The sequence below is a fragment of the Athene noctua genome, chromosome 16 (genome assembly GCF_965140245.1).
Source record: "Athene noctua chromosome 16, bAthNoc1.hap1.1, whole genome shotgun sequence".
Classification (NCBI taxonomy): domain Eukaryota; kingdom Metazoa; phylum Chordata; class Aves; order Strigiformes; family Strigidae; genus Athene; species Athene noctua.
Window position 1 is genome coordinate 2,273,957 of NC_134052.1, and position 27,864 is coordinate 2,301,820.

Below are 27,864 nucleotides of genomic sequence, written 5' to 3' on the forward strand. Positions count from 1 at the left end.
TAAACTAATAAGGTTCAACGAATAACAGGAGCTGTGTAAAAATGTTGCTGTCAAACCGTAAGAAATAGCACAAACCTTTATTCTATGGTCAGATCCAAAACTTTCAAATCAAACTCCATCCTCAGATTTGGAAGCTGATGAAGCTTGGACTTTTCTTAACCTTTAAACTGACTGTGCCTTGACAAACACCACCGGTTTTGACACTGAGATTGAGAGTCAAATCCAAACAGTATTCAAAGCTGGCTCATTTGTTTCCAGTAAAACAGCTATGAGTTTCAGAGGTTTGTGATGGATTTTCCTGGGAATGGACCAAATTCTTGGAAATGAGGGCTTTGATTAATATCAGTCTCAGACCTGACGTGGAATAACCAGTTGCTCAACACATAACCATTAATTTTCTGCAGATTCACTGATACACACATGTAAGACCTGGATTTTCCATTTCAGTCTGAAGTTATTTGCCTTGTTTATGTGATAACAGTGACACCTGTAAATTCAGTGTTACTATTATTAATGTTTTAAAACAAGATGGTGTCTCTATAGGACAATAGAGGACAGCTTCTCTAGGGTGCTAGGCAGGATCATAGATCAGGGGTGTCTTCCCAGCTGCTTGGTGATAGATTGTCTAATGAAAACTTTCTCTTTTATTCTGGATTCTCTTAATTCACTTTTATAACAGTGAAAAAACACACCACCACCACCACCCCTCTGATATGCACCTTTTTCAAGAACTGAAAATTCAAGAAAGAAATTGCCTGGAAAATCATGAAAACTGGAAGGAATATTTGATGAAGGAGTAAGGATAGATTTAGCACCACTGTGCTATTTCAGGAGAATGTGATACCTAGGTTGCAACATGTCTGTGTAAGTCATGTGAAAATGATGCAGGAGTATAGTTAATAGAACTGCTCCTATGTCAACTGGGTTGCCAGCTGAGTTTTGCAGGAGGATGAGGAGAGTTCTGGTTTGAGATTAGTACCATACATAATTCCACAGCTGAACTTTGCAGAGAGACATAATTCTAAACCTGTGTGTGGACCAAATATTGGAAAAGCAGCTTTGTCGATAAGCTGACTCAAATTCCCATCTCTAAACATGTGGAGATCTTGAAATACCGTATTGCGTGTCGATGTGTCTTCTAAATTTTACTAATCTTTTATGTGCATTGGTTTATTTAACTAATTTCTGGAAGGGGGACAAAATCTTCCTCAGCTTTGCCCCTCAAAAATTAAGTTTTGAGTCTCTTTCAGTCATCTAACTTCTCCCTAGCATCAGTGGAGAGAGAGGCTGGCATCTCTGAAGTGCCATCCATCCTACACTTGAGAGATGAGTTGCCCTCCAGGGGTGCATGCTTTCCATCTCTCTCATTCTTCATTGACTAGAAGAACTGGGGAACTTCATTGTTATGTTCTGCTGATGGTCCATGAACAACTTCTAAAGAGACAGCGAAAAAGGAGCTGGGAAATGCCAGCCTATGGTCAATAAGCTGATTAAAATAGCCATGTGGGGTCTGAACATGCCCTGGCAACATTTAGGGATCTGCAGATCAAAAGAGATTGAAAGCCACAGCTCTAAGCAGTTGATGAATGAGGGCAAAGTAGACCAGAGTTAGTACCCTTGGGACTGCAGTCAGTAAGTCCTCCCTTGTTTTGTAAGTGGCATATTAACAGCTTCTTCCTATAATTTACCGATGCATCCTTTTTTCTTACAAAGAGAATAAAAAAATGGTAAAATAACTTTGAAAGTCAGGTTATTCCTGTGCTTTAACACCTTTCAACAGATGTTGTTCTTACCCAAAGCAGAGTCCCTTGAATTATAAATGGTTTCCAACAGCTCAGCTTGAAATAATTTAGCATTTGAAAGAGAAAAGTCACTCTCATTATTCCAAGTGCAGAAACATTTTGGTTATTAAAAGTATTCTCCTTCAAAAAAAAAAAATCTGTACAATTTGTATCTTTTTCTCTAGATGCCAGCAGGAGCACCAGATCTAGGGAAACCTTTGTGCTTGCTGAAGGTTAATTGATAAAATACAATGGAAAAGAGAAGGCTACATATTCCATTTAAAGTTGAAAAGCTCTTATCTGGTCTTTCGGCAGCTTTAACTTTACCAGATTTATGGTATTTGCAGCTGGAGACCATTAAATTCATTCTGAGGCTTAAAGTGGCCAAATTATTCCTTTCAATCAACTTCCCAAGGGATATTGAATACCAACAGCCCATTCGGCATTGCCCCATGGACAATTGCTGGGAGATGGCAGTGAGCTGCTAACATCAGCGACAGCCACTGCTCCTCTGGTTCTTACAGGCAAGGTCTGGGAGATGGTGTTGATGTTTTGGTGTTCAAATCTGCTGATGAGTCTGCAGTAAGGACTGGAATATGTTCTTGGGGCTGATGTGCTCCTAAAACCAACACTGTTTTCTGGAAAAATAAAATAGGTTGAGCCAAGCCGTGGCATGTTTGTAGCTCTTCCTTGTGGCAGAGCATCTCAGCTGGTCAGAGAGCAAGAGCCACAAAGAAGATTCCTGGGCTGCCTAGGACCAGAGATGGGACCAGAGTCTTGAAAAACACAACCAGTTTTTCGCAAGAATGCCTGTGTCCCCTGCGAAACCAGCCCCATTGAGGAGATGGGCTGGTGTTTGCCCAGCACTTAAGAAAACCTGGCCAAAATGTAGTCTACAGGGCTACTCCTGAGAGTGGGACGGTTATATCTGTCAGCCTTGATCATATCAGGAGGGCTTTGCCTCTGCAGTACGGCTTTCTTACACGGGATCCAGGGGTCCTCCAGGGGCATAAGCCCAGGAGTCATTTCTGGATGTAGCTGTGTGTGCAGGAGACAAAGTGTAAGCTGATAGTGCTCTTTGACATGCTTTGGTGTTCTCCACAGTCTCTTTAGCTCGTGAGTCACATTTTTATCAAATTCTGATAGTGCATCAAAAGCGAAGGGAATAAAAAAAAAATTAATTATTGCGATTACCCAGCACTGTATAGAGCGTTGTGCTCCTGTCTTTGTTTGCTTATCAACGTTCCTCCATGAAGTGCAGCCTCCGTGGGTGAGCACAATGTGTCCACACCTTGCACACACACGGGGACAGAGGGAGAGTGGGGAGCAAGTGACAGAAAGAAATAAATCATAAATCTACAGAGCTTCTCTTGCACCATCTGCCTGGATAAACAGGCACTCATGGAAGCAGGAAAGATCAGATGTATGACTTGGCCATCAGTCTGTGTGGAACATGACTGTACAGGTGTGCAAAGGAGAGTATCTGAGTGTGTGTGTCGGCACCCTCCACACACACCGATATACACGCACTTGTATATTGATCTTCTTCTGAAGATCTCATAAGCACTACTTCAAATGAATAACTTTGAGTTGTACATGGTTTTCTGATGACTCTTCAGAATTATGACCCAATTTATGCTTTCTGTAATGATCAGTGCAATAAGGCAGTAAAGCTGTCATTGTTGAGTATACCAAATTTATATTTTATCACTGCAGTATAATCAATACAATACGAAACCAATACATGCACATAGGCATTGAGTAGGTTGAAGAACTTTATGAGGTAGTGTTGTCTTCCCATAGTCTTTGCAGGTACACAGAGTCCCTTTTCTCAAGTTTGGGTCTAAAGGAGGTTTATGTATATATTCCTGCTGCTGTTACATGAGAAATATACCTTCCACTGCTGCTGAGATCTCAGCCAACATGCTCTACAGTAATAAGACAACATTTTCTTTACTATTTTTTTAATATTCAAAGCAAAACCATCAAGTAAATAAAGTTTTCTTGCTTCCAAAGAAATGTAAAATACAATGTGTTACTGTATTTCACCCAGTTTATTTAACAGTTGCTTGCATGCACTGCAAAAGGAGCTCTGAAATGGCTAATAATGCTTTGCATTGCTTCAGCTGCTGCCAACAAAAGATCTGAAAACACTTTAAAACTGTTCATTATTTGATTCACAACACTCTGCAAAATATGCTTATAAACATGATGTTCACACAGACGTGTGCACACACACACACTGACATTTGTGTGTATATACACATGCACATATATTTCTGTTTCCAGATGGGAAAGAAAAGTCCTTAGATGGTTAAATACATTTTCCAGTGCAAAATAACGAGCTAAGGGGAGAGCCAGACCCAGGACTTCTGATTCCTATTTGCTTTGCTTTGATCACCGAAAAACTCTCCCCTGCTGAATTAGCAACCATAGGAATCATTAACTCTTCACAGATAAACTTTTAAAATATAATTTCTGTCCCCTGACTGAGGAGGTTTAAGAGCCGCTTTTCTTATACTCACACTGCTGGCAGAAGAGCTGTGTTGGGAGCTTTGATCTCTCCTGAAGAGCAGCCTCAGATTGTAGCAGTGTACTCAGGTCAAAATTATTAATTGTGCCCGCCCTGGTATAGGTGGGGGAAGAAGTACTTGATCCAGCAGATACTTCTCCTTTTGGCAGAGATGTCTTTTCCCCAGGCAGGTTGGAGCCAGTAATTGTACTGGTGATGTAGGCAGTTTTGAGGTCTACCAAAACCTGCTTCCACTACTGCCTGTTTTTACTGACCTCCCTGGTGTCTAGGCACCTGCCAAAAAGCTTGCCCTTAGCAGATCCCTGTATTGCCTTCTGTAATGTGTACCCTAAAAAAAAAAAAAAAAAGAAAAAAAAAAAAGAAAAAAAAGCTTTTAAATTCCCAAATTTAAAAGGTTCTTTAATTCCAGCAAAGCTTTTATAGTCACTAGATTCCTGGTTTTCTTCTCTCCCTAAAACACCAGTTTTTCTTCTTAGATTTGTTGCTCTTTCTCCCCTGTTAAATTGTGTGTGTTCCCCCTTTCCAGTTAATATAATAATTTAGATGAGCAGTGGTTAGCATAACTCCAGACACTGAAATACATGCTGCTTAAAGCTGTGTTTTAGGAGAATTCTATTTCTGAGAGCAATGTAGCATGTAAAGCTCTCTGACTATCTGAAATTGCATAGTGAGACCCAGAGAGTAGTCTAGAGGGATACTTCTTTGGGAGAGGATATTTTATGGAATACTCGAGACTCCACGTACAAGTATTGCCAGGGCTTCTCAGAGGCTGGGCGAAGAGGACCAAGCCTGAAAAATAAGAAGCAACGGGGTTTACTGGACAATCAGAAATGCCTCATTTATACCTGTGCAGGTCTGTGGACTTCAGCAGAGTTATCCCAGCACGACTGTGGAATGATGCAGTGATGAACTGGACCTTTGTGCTTACAGTATTGGTGTACACAGGCATCATGGAAATGGCTTTAAAAAAATTATGAGGCTTAAAATAAAAAATAAAAATAATCTATTTATTTGCCTCCAGCTTTGTGGGCCTTTTCAATACACACAGCTTGCATTTTTCAACTTATCTCTGTAATAAGAAGGCTGACTAGTTACTCTTCATTAAATATTAAGGCTAGTATAATTGACTAATCCCAGGAATCCAATGTCTGGGGCTTTACGCTAACCTCTCATATTGCGACAGAGCTGTGCTCTTACAGTGCTTTTCCCACCAGGGTTGGAAAGTATGCTTCAGGGACGGATGAGGACAGTTCCCCCCTCTGATGCTGAAACCCACAGTGTTTCAGGGATGAAAAGAATAGTCCCTGACTGAAGTGTGTGGAGAGAGGGGCTCTCCACATTGGTGGAAGACACCCACACCAGAGGGAGGCTTTTGTATCAATTTTATATATATATTCTTTGTGTTAATTTTGGAGATGGTCTTACTGCAGTGGTACAAGGAGTGCCTCACAACAGTATATGCACACTATCACCAGACTAGAGCAGGCTCCCAATAGCAGGGAAGCATTTCCAGTTTAGACAGAGCCTACAGGCAGGTTTGTCAGAAAACAGGAACAGTATCTGGCCTTCTTGTGCTTCCCTGAGACCACAAATATCTCCACATATTTGCGTAGCCATCCAGTGCAGCTCTCCTGGTGCTGTGAGGAAGCATTTTGGAGGATGCTGGGCATGGGGATACAGTAGTTTAAGACTTGCTGAAAGAACTCCCAGCCCTGCTTCTGAACTTAAGCAGTTTTCTTTGTGTTCCTGTTCTGATCTCGGCCTTTCCTTACACAAATATCTGTGCTGCTTTTGGGCAAAGCTGTCTGTGGGGTCAGGCACGATCGTCCCTCAGTTGTTCCCAGTCATAGGGGGCAGGACAGCAGGCTCAATTAGTGTTCAGAAAACCTGACTACGATACTTGGGTTTGAACACAGCTCTCTTGTATATGAGAAACTCTTTCTAGGTCTTAGTTCTCTAGCTGTAAAGTGGAAAATAAAAAAAATTAAATCCAGTCTCTCTATCTGAGCAACATTAATAGTTGAAAGCATCCCTCTAACATTGGTGAGATTCTCGGGTGTTATTCTGATGAAATATCTGGACATATAATAGAAGGAACACAGCATGTGCATCATTAGTTGTAGATAGGTCTAAATTATCTAGATGGACATACTAATTTTAACTGTACTTCTTTTTCTCCTCTTTAAAACATCCCAGTCATTAGATCAAGGAAAAAGGCAGTAGTTCCATGCAGTCTGGAAGGTCAGCCTGCCATTATAAAAAAATAGAGCAGTGAGTCAACAATCCAGGGGAGAAAATGCATTCATTCAGTCTGTTCATTCAATAGCTAAGAGTAAGGGATGAAATTTCAGAAATCAGGAATGATTCATGAACAGAAAAAAGAATTAAGTTTGCTGAAATGATAGGAGAAGGGGGGAAGCTAGTGATTTAAGTCACTAAATATGACTCACTGGATAAATTAGTCCCAAAATATAATTTCAATCTTCTATAACAGTGAAGAAAAGCTGTAAAAATTGGTGGAATCATTCACTGAAAACAATTTATCATACGATTTTTGGTTTGTTTGGGGTTTTTTTTGAAACCTCTTTCCCTCTCTCTATTCTTCAGTGGGTCAAACAGGATCCTGAACCCGAAGGTAGTCATTCGGTAATTCTGTTTCCCATTCCTCATTCACTGTCATTTTTGAAGAACAACATCTCGGTAGTTCTAGAAAGCAGCCCCAGATACAAGTGTTTGCCATTTCCATTCTCCACTATCATCTGCTCCACATGAAAAAAAAATCTTTCGATGGACAATCATGGAATGACCAAACCACACTGCAAGTTTAGGGAAGGGTCTTTCTGCATAGGCAATCGAGACGTCTGACTGCAGCTCCCATAGCTCTGTGTAGCCTGGCTTTCACCAATCCTCCTTAAGCAGTGATAGCAGTCAAGTTGTGGTGATGAAAATTTCAGTGTAAGCTCGAGAACTGGTAATTGGTGGCTGAAGTCCATGGTACCACAGCAGCCCTCCTGCCTGGGCTCAGATTAGCTAGGTGACACCCAGCTCAGGAGGGTGTGCTTGAATGTGGTCGTGTCTCTGAGGGGCACGATGTAGACCAGGCTTCGGTTTCCATTCCCAAGTGCTAATGTCATTCTGGTCATAAGGATGTGAAAGGAAGGCTTCCAGGGAGAGGTATTATTATGTCAACAGATATTCTTGCTTAAAAGGACACACTTCCAGACACACATGCCTTTTTTAAGGTCAGAAGTAGAAGCTGAAAGTTTGAAGTTAAATCTAAGCGTCCTTGAATATGGGAATTTTTAATTCAGTTATTCTGTCCTATACCTTTTTGTATCCTTTTAAAAACTCTTCCAAACTTGTGCATCTACTGATATGTGATGTATGTGCCTTCTGCAGATGATGAGCTATAGAAAAATTTACCTGCAACAAAAAAATTCCCCTTTCTTCTACTGAATATCCTTCACTCTCACATAGCTAAGAAAGACCTAAAAGTGTCTCAGGTCTTCCTAGCCTAAACCATAACAGTGTTTTGCTTATGTGGTACAACTGTCACCAGTCCTTAAATCCTTCTTTAACAGACATCTCTCAGTGTACCAGCTTACAACCACAGCTGGGTTATTTTTGTCTGCAAGAGTAGATTGATCCTCTGCAATCATCTGGCAAACACAGAGATGCTTGGGTAAGAGATGGAGAAGGGGACATGTTGGGGAACATGGCCATGTTGGGGAGCCCCTTGCAGATGCTGACTTCAACAACCTCTCACTTCCTCAAACCCAGCATTTGAAAGGGAAAATCTGAGGGGGGTTCCCTCTAAAAGACCCCAAAAGATCAGCCAGTGAATTTTCTACTGTTAATCTTGTATCCAAATTTTTTTTCTCTGTGCTAACAGATTGACCTGAAAGAGCAGGATCCTAATTGCTCAGAGATAAAGTAATTGAGTGGTCTCTTGGGCTCTATTTGGTACAACAAACTTCAATAGAGTTGACAAATGTCGATCCATAACACAGGATTAATAGGGCTGTGCTTGGCTTCCGTTTCAGTTTTCCATTTGCTTTTTCAGTCTAACTAACACCCTGATTGCTTTGGGAAAACTGACAAATCTTTGTAGTTAATGAGGCCCTCTAGTAATTTATCAAGCCGAGTTTCTAAAATAAAAAGGGCACAAAGAACAAAATGTTGTTTCTGTGCTAAAGGAAGGAGAAATCCTTCTCCCCAGATCCTGGGAAGCCTGGAATACTGTTCCTCCTCACCATGCGAGCTGGGAGCTGGAGTATACTCTTGCAGCATGTGTTTTTCCAAAAGCATTTGGTATTCTCCTGACTGTTTTCTGCAGCTGTCATGGGCACTCTCCCATCCATGGAGATGAGTAGCACATCTCATTGTTTAGCACTCAAAAATTACACGCACAACAGTTTGGCAGTTTGCTTTTAGACACCTGTCTTTTAATCTACCTGTGGTACCATGAACAGATCTGGAGAAAAGGCCTTTTGTAGGGGATGGGGAGGATGTATGCTGTGGCTGCCACAACATAAGCACTGGTGCAGATACTCTTGGTCCCAAGAGTGCCCTGTGGTTCAGCTGCAGCGCTACACCACGTGTTACTAGTGAGACTCAGCCAGGTGGTTTCCCTGGAGTATCTCTGGAAGCTCTGAGGAGCAGCTGTTATTAGCATGCAAAAGAAAGCATTAGAAATGCTTGATTTTATAATCAAGTGTTTAATCTGGGCCTAGGCGCAATGGCAGCAAAGTCTGAACTTCTTGCCACTGGGAATTGGACTTCCCAGCCTGGTACAACAAGGCCCATTGTGTTATCTCTATCAGCACACTGAAATGTAATTCTGAACTGACAGCTTTCAAAACTGTTTATTTCCTGGAAAGTGCCAACACTTTGCAGATATTCCAATTTTTCCTCGGCTTGATTTAAATTAAAGTTCCTAAATGGGAATATGGGAGAGCCAAACTGCCATTGCCAGTAATAGCTCTGTTCTGAGTGACATGGAGGGTCCGCAACTGATCAGTGGGTTTCTGTTTCTATTGTGACAGCCATACATCTGTCCATCATCCTCTTTATTTTTAGTACAGCTCTTGGTTTTCTTTCTTAACAGAGCAGCTTTCACATTAATGCAGAATGAGATCAATTTTACCTATAGTCTTGATAGGAAACAACTGCCATTAAGCTATAGAAATAGTTAATCATTATATCCTAGCAGTGACTTAAGCACATTGGCCAGTCTCTGAACCTGGATCTTAATGTAAGCTGGGGGAGACTTGGCAGGAAAAATCTGGTGCATCTGGCAGGCTTTTCTTCTCAAGGGCCATGTTTGCACTATATGAAATAGGAAGGCAGAAAGGCTTCTGTAGCCTAATGGCCAGAAGATGTTTGAGAACCTCCCGAAAGCTGTTGTCTGTAGCCAGGTCTGTGCTGCTGCCCAGGCACTGGTGGAAAGGGAGGAGCAAGTGGGTCTGGGGTCTGCTGGAAACTGGGCTTTGTCTGTCACAGCCCATTTTTTACCCCAGTTTTATACTTCTTAGGGATGGTTGCCAGTAGATATCTTTCTGGATGGATGGTGCCACTCAGGGTTGGGCAGCTTCATGAGAAGCACTGTGTTGTCTCCAAGGTGCAGTTAAGAACGTGAGTTTGCCAATCTGATGAAGCATTTGCTGTAGGTGAACTCATGGGTCACACCTTGATTGCTCTCCTCCCTCTGAATGTAAATGGGACTCTGGGGCTGACATTTTGTCCTGCATTCACCCATTTCAGGATTCACCCATTCAGAAGTGGGTACCACATCAACCAGCTGCCTGGGTCTAAGCTCAATTGCTATAAAGTGTCTTTGAAAACCAATCTTAGACAGAGGCATTCCACTCCCTCAAGTCTGGACAGCAGTTTCCCCTCTGCCCAGTGGCCAGCAGATGAGTGCCCAGCTGCTTTGAACTGACAGCCAGCAAATGTGAGGTTATCCCTGTAGCTGCATGGATGTCCAGGGCTGCCTGGCATCCCTGCTCTCTGCTCCCGGCTGCTCAGGGGCTGGGGCTGGTCCTGGCTCTCATCCCAGTTGCCCAGACCCTTACCACACATACCTCAAGGCTGAATAGATAGATCCACAGATAAATGGAAACATTCCCTTTGTTTTAAGATTTTATGAAGGCTGAACTGAAACAGTATGGTGGGCTCCTTGCTGCCACACTGAGCTGAGTGGATGGACAACATAGTAGAAATTCACATTTTTAATGTATTTAGCATGGAGATGCCTTTCCCAAATGTACTATGTGCTCTTCTGGGGTCTTTTTATCCCCCCTGTGCTTCCTGCTCAGTGTGTGTGCCTTTCTTTCTCACATATCTCTCTCCAATGCCAATCTCAGATTTACTTTTTTTTCCCTTCCCCACCAAATTCCACATTACAGCCTGCAGACCTGTGAGACAACATTTACACCTAAACTCTGGTACACTTTCTATCGTACTCCCAGCTGTGTGAAAACGTAAGTGCCTATGTCCTGTAACAGCAGTCACTGAAAACAGCTCCATGTTCATTCTTCGAAGAAATGACCCATTTTGGAGAAAGCTTTACAGGAGTTATGAACTGCTGTTCAGGAAAGCCGGCAGCATAAGATGTCTCCGGGAAAGACGTAAAAGGGGAGGAGTCCTAAATTCACTAGTTGTGATTAAAATCTGGAGGGCCAGGATTATATTTTACCCTTAAGCTGCCTCCAGCCCCCCAAACCCCAAAAAGTAAGTTTCAGCTTTTGACTGATGGATGAATCTTGTAGAGGTAGGCGGATTTAAAAAAAAAAAAAAAAAAAAAAAGTAAAAATAATTAGTTCATTATTTGTATGAGAATTTGGGGCAGGGTTCACTTGCACAGCAGTGCTTTAGAGTCTGTCATTTACTCCACCAGGAGTTCATGCAAGCTGCCATCCAGCCCAGAAATACCCATCCTACTTTCTCTGTTTCTTTTCTGTTCTTCATGGAGGAGCCGGAAAAAGCCAAGGAAACACTGAGAACTTGGAAATTTGAGAGAAAAGTGAACATACATTTTTATGTGCAGGGGTTTTGCTGGAAAAGTTTGTAGCAGTATTACTCCAAATGTATTGAAATGTTAGGTCAATGGTTGGACTAGATGATCTTCAAGGTCTTTTCCAACCTAGATGATTCTGTGATTCTTGTGTTCACACCACCTTCTCCCTTGGCTGCCCAGTGCCCTGGTCAGTGAGGCACAGGTCCAGCCGGGACTTCGGTTTGCCCAGGTACCGCAGCCAGCTAGAGGAAGGGAGTTTATTCCCAAGACCACGTTGGCATTACTCATTCTTTGCTTTCTGGCAGCTCTCTTGATCCCCTCCTGTGCCGCAGCCCCATTCTCCCTGGAGCAGGACCAGACCCATGGTGCTGCCGGGGAGATCCCACGCTGCTGTGTCGCATCCCTCAGCACCAGGTGAGTGCTGGGGCAAATCTCCCCTCGGCAGCCCGGACCCATCGTGGCTTCCTGATGCTTTGGCCAAGCCCTGCTGCAAAGCCTGGCTCTGGGTGCGTTCTCGCTGTTAAAATGAGAAACATGCTGCAAACAGCTCAACCCACCGGGGACCAGCATGTTAATGGAATTGCTTTGGAAGGTTGCAAACAAACGACCCAGCACAGCTGGCTCCCTCCCAGTGCAGAGCCAAACTGGGGGACTGGGGAGACCAATGTAAAGCTGCGCCTGCGCATTGACAGCAGGGATGGGGCAGATGTGGCGCTTGCTGTTTGCTCTAGCAACTCTCTAATAAGCAGGCTAACACGCAAAGTTGCAGTATCATTTGTAGGAGAAAAAAAAACCAAACAAAACACCACCAAAAAACAAAACCAAAACAAACACAAGAAGAAAGGATAATTTAGTCAATCCTCTTGTCTGTTGTGGTTAGTCTGTGGTTTAGATGCAGAAAACCGTGTTGCTGGAGGTCCTATTCTGCACCTCACGACTGACTTGTAAAATCTGCTGGTAAATCTTTACATCAGAATCCAGACTGAGAAGCTGCTTGTTTTAATCGTGGGATTTCACCAGCACATGTGACTCCTTTGTAAGTCCAGAAGTGTATTTATATATTTGTCCCCAGAAATGGATTTACAAATCCTATAAAAGAGCGCAAAATCCTCCGACAGATTTACAAACCAAGAGGAACCTGAAACAAAAACCAGACTTGGCAAAACATTGCTACTTGTTTATCAGCGTGCAGAGGACTGACTGCAGACGAGGCCAACGACGATTTCCCTCCATTGGCAATCCTCAGAGCACGGAGCAGGCAGGGGATGCTGACTTCAGAGGGCAGGAAAGCAAAGCTGACAAGAAAAGCTGTGTTCAGAGCTAAGCTAAAGAGGCAAATGGGGAGCGGAGCAAAGGCAGCTGCAGCATGACAGGCTCCTGCAGCACCGTTCTCTCATCTCTCATTAAAATCCCGGGCAAGGATTTTTAAGATACCTGATGGAGTAGATGTTCCTATTGTCAGATGTTAACTCAAGACATCTTAAAGGGCCTGATTTTCAGAGCATTAACCAGGTGATATTAATAGCTTTCAAGCAGATAGATAGCCAACAACTGAGGCCCTTTTCCTATTTGTTCTTGGTTACCCTGAAAACATCAGCCCTGTGCTCTACAAGTATAATAATCAAAATAGATGTTAAAACTGAGGACCGTATGTATAAAAAAGGCCACTACCTTCTCTTTGCCTGTCTACCAAATCAAGTATTTAAAACAGGATCTTCTTTGATTTGGCTGTGAGTCCTGCAATATTTACTGTTTTTTTTCCTACAGTTCTTTGTGATGATATATCCACTTGAGTTTGCCTGCTGCTGGGAAAAGCTTGGGACAGGCTCACCAAAACCAAAGTTGAGAGTGAAATAGAAGGAATAAGTTTTTCAATATATTTTTGAGCTCATACAAGTTTTTAAGCCTTAATTTCTAAAATCCTGATTTTTTTTAGTTTCGTGCCATAGTGATGATGCCATTAAATACTTGCACCTCCTGTAGCGTCTTTCTCAGTTGCAGGGTAGCAGCATCATGTGTACTAGAGCAATGGGACCTTACCAGGTCTGACATCTCAAAAACAACTTAAAACCATTATTTGGTCTCATGTGCACACAGGATACAGGGGCTGTTTGTACGAAGAGTGGTCAGAGGTGAACTGCTGAAAGTCTGAAGCCAGTTAACGCTGAAGTGTGCTGGATCCCAGGGGTGCTAAACCAACAGTCCCTTGCAGGTATTAAAGCTGCCTTTCTGCAAAATCCTTCCTTTGACCGGAGAGACACCATTTATTGTCAGTCTTGTGCATAATTTCTGTTGTCATGTCCTTATTCTAGTAAAAATACTGCAGAGGATGCAGAATTTTATATATATATATATATATTCATTTCTCATAAATGATTCCTGGAGCTGAGAAGGAGCCTGCGAGCATGGCCAGAAGCAAAGGAAGGGGTAAATGCATAGTTCAGGCACAATGCTGGGAGGCATTTGCCAGGGAAACCTTCTGTGGCTCTTAATGCCTCCCTGGCTTATTTTTTCTTTTCCTGTTATCAGCAAAACAGTACTTTGGGACAAATGGTGATAAGGAAGAGTGGATCCTCACCCTTCCCTAGAGCCTTGTCCCAGCACATGGTCCAATACCCCAGGCTGTCACATGCAAGCAGGTTGTTGCCGCAAGGTAGGTGTTTGAGAGAGTAGGATTTCTCTTTCAGAGTGGTACTTGCAAGTGTTGGGAAAGCTTTGCTGAAACATTAATTTGTCTCTGGAAACATCCTAAATACAACTAGCAAGAAGATATCTTCTCTTGATGGGAGTGTGGAAATGGGACACTCCAGTCCTACTGCCTCTGTTGCTGGAAAAGGGCTATTATGGGGTTAGGTAGTGAGTTAATTTCCATTTTCATTAAGTTGAATAAAATGCAGATAAAAATACCATTAGAAGAAAATAGAATACAGTGTTTCAAATTTATAAATTTTAGCTCTTTACCATAATCGAAATGCACTGCATACAACCTGGAGAGCATTAAGGAAGTAAAATTATCAATATTTTTGTAAGAAATGCAGCTCATAGGTCATTCTTGCCCATGATTGCTCCTGGACAGGAATTGTCAGGGTGGGAAGACAAGCTGAAAGCTCCAGGTTGATTCCTTCTTCTGAACTTATTCTTACTTTTCCCCTCTAACGTTGGTCTAAGGACTGGGGTATAAGTATTTATTACTTAAGTCTCTTCAAATATCCGCACGTCAAAGCCTTGTGGTCTGAGGAGCAGAAGGACTCAATGTATTGCAGGCACCATGGCAGAGATTTGGGCATAAGAAATTTTGAAGAGAGGTGTCCAGATCTTGTTAAGCTAACCAGACAACACGCTGTACAGGACAAAAGTTTGCTGCTGGGTTTGGTTAAGCCATATCATATAGGCAGAGGTCTTGGGATTTCCAGATGTGTGAGTCTGCAGAGATGCTAAAACGGGAGTATAGGGATGAGGCTGTGAGGGTGAAGAGACTGACAAGTTCTAGAAGGCTGGTTCATCCTAACATTGTTTCCTTTCTTCAATTAAGTGGAGCCAAAAATACAGCTCATCACTGCTGTTCCTGTTACTCAGAGTTTTACATTTGATAACACACTAACATGACTCTCTCAGGTTCTGTGTGGTGTCCTCTGCAGTAGAAGCAGATCTATATTTCTATATTGATAGCAATGGGGTTTATGCTGTTTTGTGTGTGGGTGACGGGGTTAAATTCTTTTTTTCATTAAAGATAAAGCTTCTGAAAAGATAAATGGCAGAATATAGCTCTTCTGACTGAAAGTGAGTTCAGCCACCACTATCCTTAATAGATATGCATTGCAAAATCATCTTAGCTTCCTCTGATTCACATCAGGGAGTTTAAATTTGCCATTACTGAGAACCTGACTTGTCAAAATCCCATCTGTAATTATAAACCTGTACGAGGAGACAGGAAAATGGTGAGAGAAGGAATGAACCCATTAGTATTTGGCGGCAAAATGTGTCCTGTTTTCAGAATAATTTGAAAGGTTGAAACACACAGTAGGTAGCAGCACAGTGTCACTTCATAGTTGCTGATAAATTCATGCAGCGATAGTCACTGACCACCCTACTGAAGCCTGATTTTACACTCTATCCTAGCACAGCCAAGAGCTGTGACTTCAAAGTAAATATAATTGCCTGGGCAATAGCCCTGAACTTTTTCAAGTCTGATGTCTGCCTTTCCCAGACAGACACAGCGAAGCGCAGCAGGAGGGAGAGAAGGATGAGGAGCCAGTGCCTTGGGCAGCAGGTTACCAGCACACTGTGAACCCCAGCATCAGATGGAAGAAACCAAACTGCATCTTTTTTTGAAAGCCTTCCTGGGAGCAGGAGCTTGCTGGAAGATGCTCTGTCAAGGGAGGATTTCCTCAGTGTTTGCATCACATATGGCGAGATTTCACAGGGAGTCAGATAGCAAGATTAAAACAAGTTATGCTAAAAGGAATGGAGATGGATGGGAAGAAAAGGTAGATCTCGGATATGATGTGTGGGTATTGCAGTGGGAGGGAGAATGAGCACAGATATCCCCTCCCAAGTATGCAGTGACAGTTTGCTATAACAGGATGTGTGGCAAAGAGAGCAAAGCTTCAGACAGGTGACATGTGCATGGTTTCTGTCTGTTTGGCTGCAAGTACTCATTGATGCGTTTAGGCACCTGTGGACATTCCTTCCCGTTGTGTTAGTTGTGCCTCCTTGGGTTCTGCTCTGAGGTGTCATGGGCATTGTCCAATGCACTTCACTGCAGTGTCAAAGGGCAGGACCTCTGACAGTCACCCTGGCACTGAGGGTGCTCTCCCCTCTTTGCTTTTCGTCCCCTGAACTAGAGTATGTCTCAGGTATTGAGTTTACTGTAGAAAATCAAGGAGGAGCACTATAAGCTCAATGGAGTGACAGGAGACAATTGCAGAACTCAGGACACGTAATTTCCAGATGTGCCTTCTCTCTCCCTGAAATGGTTGTGCCCATAGAAGCCGCTCATCTGCACCACTTTCTGTGTGGTTTTTAAACACTAGTTTCTAGCTGCTGTCACAGCTTTGGTGCGAAAGAAAAGAGCTTTCTGGACAGGTATGGCCAGCTCAGTTTTACTTTGCCTTCCAGCCATAGCCATCCCCAGCAACCCTGGGGATGCACAGGCAGCCTAGGAAACTCCTGGGTGGTCCGCCAGCCAGTCACACCATGGGGCAAGGGATGCACTGAAACACCCAGTGTCACCCTTGCTTAGAATTTTTCATGGATTGGATTATTTTAATTAGAAAGAGCAAAAGCCATGACTTGAAATTGCAGCTCCTCTCCTCTGTTCTCTGCAGCATGTGCAGCAATGGGATAAAGTGTTTGGGTTGGGGGTTTTTTGCGGGGAGAGCCTTTCAAGAGTGCTCCTTGTTAGCAAATACACAGCACATCCTCGGCAGGAATCCTCTCATGCTGTCAAAGTTCCCCTGATGCTGCCCAGGGAGTGAGAAGAAGCAAGAGGAACCTCCTTATAGCAGAGAGACATGTGAGTGCCCAGTGGAGAGGGGGAGCATCTCATCCACCAAGGCTGGGAGAAGAGCAGGAGCTCTGGGCAGGGGTGGTTTGGGAGGAGCAGCAGGTTTGGGAGGGAGATTGTTGAGCATGTAACTGGTCACTTTTGCAAACTGCCCTCCAGACTATGGAAGGGAACTTTTGAAAAGCCCTGAGTAGCTTCGTGTTTTTGTTGCAAAATCCTCGGCTGTGTCCATCTCACCTGGTGGTGGGAGTGAGGGACCCAGCTCTGACAGGGGCCTTTGCACAGCAGAAGGATTGTCCACTGTCTCCATAGCTAGTCGGGACAAGCAGAAGAAAGTAGAGATACAAAAGGTTGATGTATAAATAAGGGGAGAAAATTAAATCAATAGCTCAAGCAGAATTCCTGTCTGCTCAACACAGCAGACTTAATGCTTCAAATAGCCAAGAAGTATTCAGTCAAGTGATAACTTTCCTAAGGTGATCCTGCACATTGTCCTACACTGTCTCTGTGAAGCCAGTGGGAACCATGAAGCCTTGCACTTTGCTGGTAACATTTTACTCCCAGTGATTAACCCTGACACGAGGCATCATCGGATTCCCAAAATACCATCAGTGACCCAAGAGTGGTCTGGTCCTGTAAGCTTGTGATCAGGATGTTCATGTCAGAAGCATCCAGCACAGAGAGGGTGGCAAACACCTCAGCTGGCAGCCCCTGAGACTCCAGCATGGATGCAGTGTCCTCTGTGTCAGCCTTGAACGTGTACACGGCTTGACCTCATGCCTCCAACTGTATCAAGATCCTGTTATGTCTGCTGTGGAGCCCCGGGACATTATGGACTCTCTAGATACCTGCAAGAGGCCTCTTACACAGGCAGAGTGGGCTGACAGATGTGACACAGGCCCTGCAGGAGACCTGTGCAACCTGGAGCAGCAGCTGGACATAGAGAGTTCACTAGAGGATCTCACATGGCAGGAGGTGCTCATGCATGAACGAGTGCATCAGCCTGGAGCTTCAGCTGGGTCCTCCAATGCTCACGGAGGAGGAAAGTTGAAGATGAGACCAGACAGGCAGGTCCTTGCATGTCTGTTGTCAAAGGGCAGTTGATGCTGACTGGTGGCCACCACAGGTTCTGCTGGATCGCAGGTGACAGTGATGGCCAGGAACAGGGCTCCCGAGTTGGGTTTCTCTTTCATGGTTACCTCCCTTCTGGAAAGCAGCCAGGCTGACAACACAGCATGTCACCATGTTTATCTGCTTTTGAACGCAGAAAGTCTGTCTGCTGCTGTAACGAGCCTTTCCACTACTTGTAGTGAGTTATCAGGGTAAAAAGAAGAGTGAAGAGAGACCTAAAAGCACATCATCCACCTCAGCTGTATGGGAAAGCTCAGGTTTTGGCTGCCCCAGTGCTCAGAGATGATGCAGCTGTGGGAGAGAGACCTCAGGCCCTTCTCCAAGAGCAGAGGTAAGAAAACAAAGGCAAGCACAAGACACTTCCCAGGAGTGTGGCTGGGGTCATCAGCCCAATCTTTAATGATGCTGCACTTCCCTCTGTCTGTCCAGTGGGCAGCTGCACTCCTGCACCCTGGGCAATGCACAAACAGCTGGGTAGGCACTGTGCACGGGTACCAACCTGGCCTGGGCAAGCCCTATCTCAGCCCAGCAGTGCAAGTAAGTGGCATGAGTCCCTCCCCTTCGGGGCAATGATGTTTCATCAACAGCCAGAGCCTCTTTGGCTTCTGTGCCTTCAATGTGGTGGATTCCCACCTGCTTCTGAGCAAGCACAATGCTGAGAAGCACTGCCTGGAGGGTTGAGTGTAAAACCCTTAGGCTCCAGGCAAGTTTTGCCCATCAGTGCATTTGGATGAGGGACTCCAGTGCTGTCAGAAGGATATAGGGCTGCGGACCACACAGCAGAAAATCACTGCTGGCTCTGAGATATACCAGTGCTCTCTGGGGAAGCAGTCAGTGTCCCTAGAAAGACCAGTGCCTCCAGCAATGCAACACTGCTGGTTGGTTTGTGATTTGTAGCTCTTGCCACACAGTTCAGCCTCTCTGACAGCGACCATCATCGCTCCATCCTGTGATCATGAATACCTGGATTCATGGAGAAAGCTTTGAGAACTGGACCTGAATCCTGTGGCCTGGACCATCTCTCCTGTCACTGGTAGTGTGATCTGGACCTCCCTGGCTTGTTCAGCCAGTTCCAGGTGCCCCACAACCAGCCAGCACCCGTGTAGTGCATGTGTCTGTCCCCTCTCTGTTCACTGAGACTCCCCACACATTAGTGCATCTCCTCCAATCCTTCCTCTACCGCCCAGTGGTGGACCCGACCTGTGACACCCCTGTGTGACTGAGCAGTGACTGGTCCAGGAGACTCCTTGGCACCTTTGTCAAGGAGTCAGGCCATCCTCAACCTGAAATGCAGACTGTCCTCTGCCTCACAGGACGATCTCTCAGGTATGATCTAGCAGTATGGTAATATTGCAAAGGAATTGGCAGGGCGATGCATGCCTTTGAACAGTACAATAGATGATAAGAAATGAGTCTCTGAGGGTCCTGGCTGGGCAGAGAGGGCAGGATGAAACCTGATTCCCTTGTTTCCCAGTCTAGAAACACTTAGCTTAGAGAAAACTCCTCCTTTAAAGTGGCATCTACCCCAGAGCTTTCCCCAGGAGTGCTCAATGACTTCCCTGCAGCTCTCAGACAGGGTATCCCCAGCAGGACCCAAGCTCTTGCTACAATATGCATGCTTCAGGTCACTCAAAGGTTTATGAGCACAATGGAATTCACAAGTCAAAAATGAAATACATGAGCTGAGAAAGATAAACCTCCAAGCCTGTCAGAATGCACTACCCCAGGGAGAGGAGACACAGGTTCACTGACCTTCTGATCAGAAATGTATTAAGAAGGACAATTTGGCCCTCAGGAGATTGTGTGTTTCAGAGCCTGGCACCTCCTCTGATGCTTTCCCTGAAGCATAGCCCTGTGCACATCACTCCTCCTGGGGTGCTCCTAGGGATGCTGATGCAGCCAGTGAGGAAGTGATTTCATAGATGGGATGCACAGTGACCTCCAGGCACTGTGGTTCACACGCAGGTAAAATGTGTTCCCCTCAAACTGAGTATTTTTGCAGAACTCTGCTCTCCAACAATCTTTCAGCCCTATTCATTAACACTATTTGTTACCATCTCTGCTCAGCCTCTGGGCTTGTCTTTCTGCCCAGAACAGGGCTGGGAGGAAACCAGGACCCACTTCTCACATCTGCTTTGCAAGGCTGGGAAACAAATACCCAAAGGGAACTCTCAGCAGCCTTTTCCCCTCCTCACCTGCCTTCCTTAAGCATGTTGATTTTAGAAGACAGCACTGAATTCTGACCATTGTCTCCAAGGCAGCCCAAAATGCATAACCATGTGCAGGATGGTACAAACTCAGTGCTTCCAAAACCTTCCCAAGCTGGAAGGCAGCAGCAGCTGAATGCACTGTACAGAGACACTGCCTGTGATGGACAGAGGCACTGCAAACACCTGCTTCTGATCTGAGAGGTTTGGACAGTGGTATAAGAAAAAATGTGTCACTATGGGCATCAAGCTTCTCTGCTCACATTCTTATTCTAGCTTAAGCTGTCTGAGCTGTCTCTCCCATTTACCTCTGTCCAAATTCCATCTTTTTCTCTATGAAAACACTGAACCTGAGGGATGCTGTCTGCTCTTTGATGGTGTGAAAAGAGAGAAACAAGTAAAGAAATCTGGTGAGCAGGTCACTGGGAGAGGCACCTGTATCACATCCCATGGCTGTTGAGACGAGGGGGCTGCTGGCCATCCTCAGAAACAGGACCACTGGGACGGGAGGGGAGGTGACAGAGGCAGGAGAGGGAGGAGGAAGAGGTTGGCTGGTGGGGTCAGGCAAAAGAAGCTATTCTGGACTTGCTGGGCAGCAAGAAGCCCACATTTCAAGTCACTATGGACAGCTTGGGTAGAAGTAATGCAGCATGAACTCAATGGATTGACCTGTGCAGGTTGAACTAACAGAGAATGGCTCAGCCACCTCCCATAGAGCTGGCTGCTGCTTTTAGCATCTCTGCAGCCTATGCTGATTGCTTTGGGGAAATCAGCGCTGACTGACAGTTAATGGGACCTGGATGTGTTTTATCAGATCTTGAAAGGCCATAAAAGAGGAAATTGAAAGATTAGACAAGCCCCAAGGCAGGAAGGGGAGAGACGCTAGCTGTGAGAGTGCCAGACCACAGCCACAACTGGTCTCAAGGTAGTTGAAGTCATTAGCGACACAACCCAGGATGAACATTTGTACACAACAGTGCTCTTTTCTGAAACACAGACCTCCCAGGCTTTTTGGACCACATCTGCAGCTGGAGCATAAACTGGCAACAGCAATTAGAGAGGCACCTGGGAGATGAGCAGAGTGCTCATGAAATGCAGAGAAGCACTGAAGCAGATCTTCCAGTGTTTCAAATGTGATTCTGGGTCCTGAGGGTTTAGATCACAAGACCACTATTGACTCCTTGGGTGGCTCATGGGAGTGTTGAGCGGCTGGAGGTGGGACTGGTGTTTATCTGTGCATCAGGCTCTACAGGAACCCACTGCTGTAACAAATGAGGGATGCTCGTTAGGATATAACAAGTTACAGAAAGAGCCTAATAAACATGCCTCACGTACTAAACGCTTACAGGGGCTGAGCACTCATCACTCTAGAAGAAAAACAATTATTTAAACACATGAACAGGATTTTAAATGTAATGCAGACTATAAGCGTACAGAGGAAAGGCAGGCAGAAAGCCACTAGACCGACATTTAAAACCTGGGCTGAGTGGCACATTGCAGGAAAATATGAATGTATTTCACTTGTATATTAAATATTACCTGTGACAATATTAGGTTCAATCAGACAACTCTAGAGAGATAATTCTTGCCAAAACCCGTGTAAAGAGTGGGACTCATGGCAATGGCCTCTGTTAGACAGGTTTCCTGCAGCCCTGGATAGTGAGGGAGATGTAACAGAAGGTGATAGTTGCATCCATCTCATATCCAGAGAATGCATTTGCACCATGTTTATAATGATAAAGTACATTAGCTAGCTGAAGAAAGGAACTCTCAGATGTGCTCTGTGTGGCCTATTTTTGCTCTCAGCAAAGTTAATGGCAAAACTCCTGTTTGTTAGGTAAGAAGAGACTAGTAGGGGTCATGCTCAATGCTTTCATCCCCACCCTTCTCTAACTATTAAATTACTTACAATCAAAAAAGCACTCCATTATGCCTACATACAGCCTACAAGGCTTAGCTTCCTAGATGACCTTCCTCCAAGAAATTAGATGACAAAGATCTATTGAAAACCATTATTACAGCCTGGATATGACTTTATCAAATAAAATAGCTAACACATATTTGCAATCAGACAGTTTCCTGTCCCTGAAAGTCAAACTTACCCTACAAATGATTTGGGCTCGACTTTTTGAGCTGTCAAGTAAAACTCAAGGAAAAACTCAGTTGTTCAGCACTATGCAAAATCAAACACAGTAATGCACTTTTCTCCTCTTTCCAAAAATCAAAAAAATAATTCAAGAGATTTGGAAACTATATCATTCTTCAACATAAACTGTAGGTTACAGTTCAGAAAGAAAACAGAAAGCAGGGGAGCAAAATGTTATTTAAATTTGTGTCATGTCATTTTTCTCTTGCTATTAAATTCAATGGAAAACAAAGTCCACTATAATCAGGAGCAATTGTTATGGTAGGAACATTTATAAGGTACAATGAATATAAATGGCCCACTTTTCCTTGAGCAGAGTGGAAGAAAAATGCTGTTAAAAATAGGTTCTTAGAGGCTTTGGCAATAAACCCAGTACTGAGGACCTATTGAACCCAAACAAACAGAGCTCCCAATATTCAGGAAAGGGCCACCAATTTTGCAGTTGAGAGCTAAAGAGGTTCTTTAGTCAATGTTGCCATTAAATCACTTACAAAAACCCAATAGCATTATTTATGCCTTTGGAAGGACCAAGAGAGGTAAAGTTAATGGGCTGTCTGCTCTCTGAGGCCTGAACCAAGCTGTGGAGTCCAGCCCTTGGTGCTGACCATTTCACATGCAGGGGAGAAGTTTGGGCTCTTCATTTTTGGCATCTTAGATGTTAGGGCCAGCCTTTTGCTCTGCGAGACACACTCAGGAAAATGTGACTCAGGATCAGACCAACATTGGGACTGAATGACCAAACTCTTGTTCAAATCCCTTTCTCTCCAAGAACACGAGCTCTTCCTTCAGACTTAAAGTGGAGCAGCTGATGGAGCTGAATATCTGTGAAATGGGGGACAGGGAGGGACGACTTCAGCAGCCTGTCTGTGCCTGTTTCTGTGAGCTGTCACCACTTGAGGGTGTCACCAGTGTTACGGCTTGAGCTGGGCTGAAAAAAAAAAAGTACACTAACAGAAGACGATCTCTCGATTTCCCAAATCACTGGCTATCACTAAGTTGACTTAATTAATTGTTAACATCTATGTAATTAAACAGTAACATAAATGATTCCCTCTTGGTGCTGATGAAGATAATGAATAACAATCATGGCTGCTTTGTTTCACAGCACTAATCTGTTTTGAAATATACATTGATTTTATTTTGATTAGGACTAAACCTAGTTTCCACTCTGAAAATAAACCTCTCTGATTTGAGTAAATTGCTGTTGGCATTTACGTTACGATAATCAGCTCAGAATCCATCTGATCAGCTGCTTTCTTACTGTGTGTCATTCGCTTACTTCTTAGTCCACTGTAATTATGATGCTGTGCTTCAGAATATTTAATTATGGCTTCCTTTCTTCTTTGCTCTATGATTCACATTTTCCCCATCACCGTCATTATCCCTGAAGTACTCCAGAACTCTGCAAGCCCCACAGTGGCTCATGGAGGCTCGTTCTCCAAAGCTGTTTTCACACTGGTGCCTCAGACAGTGCTTCAGGTGACTGGTGAGCTGCTTTCCCCAAGCAAAACTGAGTTTCAAGATTCTGGCAAGAATGAAAATTTGTGAAGACTCAAAAGAAAAACAAGAATCGCATGTTTGTATTGTACTGAAACTCCATCCCTGTTATTTACCCGACCCCCTTGGAAAAACCCAGGAGTTGCAGCCTGGTACCAAACTGCCTCAAAACCACCTTCTATGTGTCTCACTTGTGCCCACAGAGCTGATCCTGCCCCTGTCCCAGCCTCCCTGCCTACTCCATGCTCAACCCCATGCCACAGGTGAATGTTGAACACAGCAGAGGTGGGTGCCCAGGTTTGGATCCCAGATCAGATACTAGTTTTTTAGGTACACCAATATTTTAGGTACAATTACTGTACTTAAGCATTTCATTAGAAACAGCTAAATTTTTCATGCTGTTTTTAGGGCAGAGTGCATATCTGGCAGCACTGAGGTATTTTTTCATCTCGGTGTTGAGTTCTTCATTTGAATTATTCACAACATTCAGTTCTGGTATTTTCTAAATGACATTTTCCTGTTTGAACTTATTTATATTTTTTTTTTATTCAAAGTTTATTTTGATTTTTTTAAGAGGAGAAATACATCCTTTTCAACAATTCTTTTTTTCAGATTTCCCATTTCAAATGATCGCAAAAGATATGTTTTTCATTTGAACTGGAAGACAACTTGTGTCCAGAGCAGCCCAGAAATCAAATACATTTTTTGCCTAGTAAATTTAACCAATAATTTTATAATGTTTCTGTGGCAAAATGTTTCAGTCATTCTTTGTCATGATACTTCTCCCATCACCTTAACCAAACTATCCAACAAGAAGTTTATTTCTGATGCTCAAGAACATTTTAAGTTCTCCACTATCCTAGACTAGGAATGCTGCTGGCCTCAAGCTGGGAGAAGGAGTTGAGGAGGGGATGCATTACCTCTTGCTGCCCTATTTTGAGAATTAAGTAAGTACACCATCTCTGCTTAAAACGTTGTTCCCTTTCTCTGCTGTTCTCTCCTCCTTCCCCAGACTCTGCTTCTGCTGTCTGACTGCAGAGAGGCAGGGAAGTGCAGGGTGGATAGCCCAGAGGCATCCCGAGTGCATCCCTTGGCTGCCTCATCCTTCCCCACTGCATTTCATCACAGGGATGTGCCTGGAGAGAGGCACGCAGCCACAACAGGGTGGTCACTGTCAGGATTAAGTGGCTCTGATGTCTCCTGTTAAGCTCAGCATCATGTTCTGAGTACTACTGTCTTAACATGGTGCCAGTGTGCTCAGGATGTCCTCTGCACACTGTGGGGACATGCAGCAACACGGGGCAAGGAATCTAGTAGCTGTGGAAAACTACAAGGAGTAGTTCCATGCCATGCGAGGGAGAGAGGCAGCACTAAAGAAACACAGACCTCCCCAGGCAGGCAGGTCACAAGACCCTCACAGGCATTTAAAAATCTACCCTGGCCTGAGCACCTGGGTGCAGGAGAGAGCATCTTCACTGGAAACAAGAGCACTGGAATCTGCCACAGTTAATTCACATTTCTAGAGCCTGGCCTGTGGTCCCATAGAAATATACAAAGTTCACCAGCATTGCTAGGGAAGCCCATTCCACCAGAGGAAGACTGGTCCAGGGAGTTATGGACACTGTTTTTCACCCCCAAAACCAGGAAACCTAAAAATTATCTTAGGAATTGATTGTAGAAACATTTTGATCTATCATCTAGTCCATAGTATCAGCTTAGACTTCTTTCTACAGCGAACAAGATCAGACTCCTTACGTTCAGAAATGGGCTTCTGGAAAATTTCAGTATTTGAGGATGAAGCATATAGCCTGATCTGCAGCTAGACCGTGTCAGCTGCTCCTTTACATGGATGTGGACAGGAAATGCGGGGTGCTTTTTCTCAACAACAGGAACCATTTCATCATTGTGCAGCCCCACCAGTATATCCAAGAGAGATTTAGGACCAAAATGGCACCATAATTCTCATTGTTCAGGTCTGGAAACTGAGACACAGCACAGCACAATCACTGGTCCAGCACTGGGACTGACATCCCATTTCTCTTCCAAAAGAGCAGCATGTAGTCAGAGGAAGAACAGTTTCCACCCACTTAAATGTACCTACCGTATCGCTGGGAAGAGTGGGTTAGACACTGTGATCAAAGTGAACAGCAGAGAGATGGGATGGGCATTCAAGCAGAAAGCCGAGTTCTATAATTTGAATCATTTATGGCCTGGGGCATGCAGAAGCAAGCTTAATGCATAGCAAGGGGTGTCACAGAGAAAAAGAGGCTTTGAAAAATGCAAAGCCAAACTGCAAACATTCAGGGAATTCTGAACCCTTCACTTCAAAGCATTTAAAGTCAGTGTTAAAGGGCTATTTCTAGAAAGGTTTCCATTCTGTCACGTGTTGTACGCAATCTTTGTTTAACTCAAATTCCTTCTCAAACACAATTCTTTTATTTCATGCTTGAACTCTGCTGCTGGTTCTGGGAGAAGACATGTTGTGTCTGTGAAGAGATGATGCCACGAGGTACTGCTGGAATTGTAAAGAATCATAGAACAGTTTAGGTTAAAAAAAACCCTTAAGATCATCGAGTCCAGACGTTAACCCAACACTGCCAAGCCCACCACTAAGCCATGTCCCTAAGCACGACATCTACACGTCTTTTAAATGTCTTCAGGGATGGTGACTCAACTGCTTCCCTGGGCAGCCTGTTCCGAGGCTTGACAACCCTTTCTGTGACAAAATTTTTCCTAATATCCAAACTAAATGTCCCTTGGTGCAACTTGAAGCCTTTCCTCTTGTCCTATCACTTCTTGCTTGGGAAAAGAGAGCAACACCCACCTCACTACAACCTCCTTTCAGATAGTTCTAGAGCATGATAAGGTCTCCTCTCAGCTTACTTTTCTCCAGGCTAAACAACCCCAGTTCCCTCAGATGTTCCATATAACATTTGTTCTCCAAACTCTTCACCAACTTTGCTGTCCTTCTTTGGACGTGCTCCAGCATCTCAATGTCTTTCTTGTAGTGAGAGGCCCAAATCTGAACACAGTATTTGAGGTGTGGCCTCATTAGAGCCGAGTACAGTGGGACAATCACTTCCTTGTCCCTGCTGGCCACACTAGTTCTGACACAAGCCAGGATGTCACTGGTATTCTTGGTCACCTGGGCACACTGCTGGCTCACATTCAGTTGTCTGTCAGCCAACACCCCCAGGTCCTTTTCCACTGGGCAGTTCTCCAGCCACCCTTCCCCTAGCCTCTAGCATTGCATGGGGTTGTTTTGACCAAGTGCAGGACTTGGCCTTGTTGAACCTCATACAACCGACCTCAGCCCATTGGTCCAGCCTGTCCAGATCCATCTGTAGAGCCTTCCTATCCTCGAAGCAGATCAACATTCTCACCCAACTTTGTGTCATCTGAAAACTTACTGAGGTTGCACTCTATCCCGTCATCCAGATTATTGATAAAGGTATTAAATAGAACTGGCTCCAATACTGAGCCCTGGGGAACACCACTTCCGACCAGCCACCAACTGGATTTAACTCCATTCACCACCACTCGTTGGGTCCAGCCATCCAGCCAGTTTTTTAACCAGCAGAGAGTATGCACATCCGAGCCATGAGCAGACAGTTTCACCAGGAGAATGCTGCGGGAAACAGTGTCAAAGGCTTTACTGAAGTCTAGGTAGACAACATCCCCAACCTTTCACTCATCCACTAAGCAGGTCACCTTGTCATAGAAGGAGATCAGGTCTGTCAAGCAGGACCTGCTTTTCAGAAACCCATGATGACTGGGCCTGATCACCTGGTTATCCTCTACATGCTGCGTGATGGCACTCAATCTGCTTAATAACCATCCCCATCACCGAGGTCAGACTGACAGGTGTGTAGTTGCCCGGATCCTCCTTCCAGGCCTTCCTGTAGATGGGAGTCACATTTACTCACCTCCAGTCAACTGGGACCTCCCTATTTAGCCAAGACTGCTGATAAATGATGGAAAGTGGCTTGGTGAACTCTTCTGCCGTCTCCCTCAGTACCCCTGTGTGGATCCCCTCTAACCAATA